At 42.6% G+C, this 954-nt stretch overlaps 1 protein-coding gene across 1 annotated transcript in view; it reads left to right on the top strand.

The window, feature by feature from the left end:
- LOC105448361 overlaps positions 1 to 954 on the top strand; it is a 37,511-nt gene that overhangs the window by 540 nt on the left and 36,017 nt on the right. The window lies entirely within an intron of this gene.

The raw sequence follows: 954 nt of genomic DNA, 5'->3' as shown, positions 1-954 counted from the left end.
TTCGATTATTTACTTTAAGGAACATGCTAGTGGTCGAAGAAAAGATGATAACAGAAGTAGTTCAAGGCAATATGCTGATTTATTCGTCTATGGTTGTGCAGCTGATTATGTCTCCATTCTCTGCTCGTTCAAAGTGTATTTCTTTGATTTGATGATATAGGATGTCGCGGCTTGAATAGGGCTTCGTTCCGATCCCGTATTGACAATTGGAGACGTTGTCATGGAAGACCTGCGGACAGTCGTGGCATTTGGTAGCCAGGCGAATCTCCGGGATTAATCGGTCGCAGTCTTCGTAACGTTCGTGTTCTTGATTCACACCAACAGCTAGGTGGTGGGTTCCGACATAGATGAAAAGCTCTCGGTGCAGGGGTTCAAGGTTTTTGCCGCACTCTTCGCACAAAATATACCCGATGGTTTTATGTTTGAGGAAGAAGGATATGCAGCAGCGAGCAGTACGAGCCCAGGCTCGGTTTATCCCAGGGATGTCATCGAATAATGGGTGATAATCGGGCCAGCTATCGGAGGAGTTACTGAACTGATCTGACATGGCGAAAGCAGTAAGTATTCGAAGTGTCTGTAGATAGAAAAGAATAAGCTTGTTTAACGTATATTTCTTTAAAAATAGGCATGATTAGTAGCACGTGCAGCATAACATGCAAAGAGAAATGGTATGGAAATGTTAATTATTTTCTTATGTTACAGAATGACAGCAACGCCTGTGGCCGAGCGGAAAATCACGGGCGTTACCTCAGTGGGGAGCCGCTCCGACAGGTAGTGGAACGGTAGTGAGGTAAATTATTAACGTAGTATGACAACGCGGCGGTTGAGTGCATTCGTATACTATAAACTACGTGTGAGTATCTAAATGCTGTAAGAAATGATTATTCGACAGTAGAATAAATGGTAATAAAAATGTAATCGTTGCTTTATGTTCCATATAACTTTCAAAACAAC

This window comes from Wasmannia auropunctata, unplaced genomic scaffold, assembly GCF_000956235.1.
Source record: "Wasmannia auropunctata unplaced genomic scaffold, wasmannia.A_1.0 LD336088.1, whole genome shotgun sequence".
NCBI lineage: Eukaryota > Metazoa > Arthropoda > Insecta > Hymenoptera > Formicidae > Wasmannia > Wasmannia auropunctata.
This window is presented reverse-complemented; position numbering and strand designations above follow the sequence as displayed.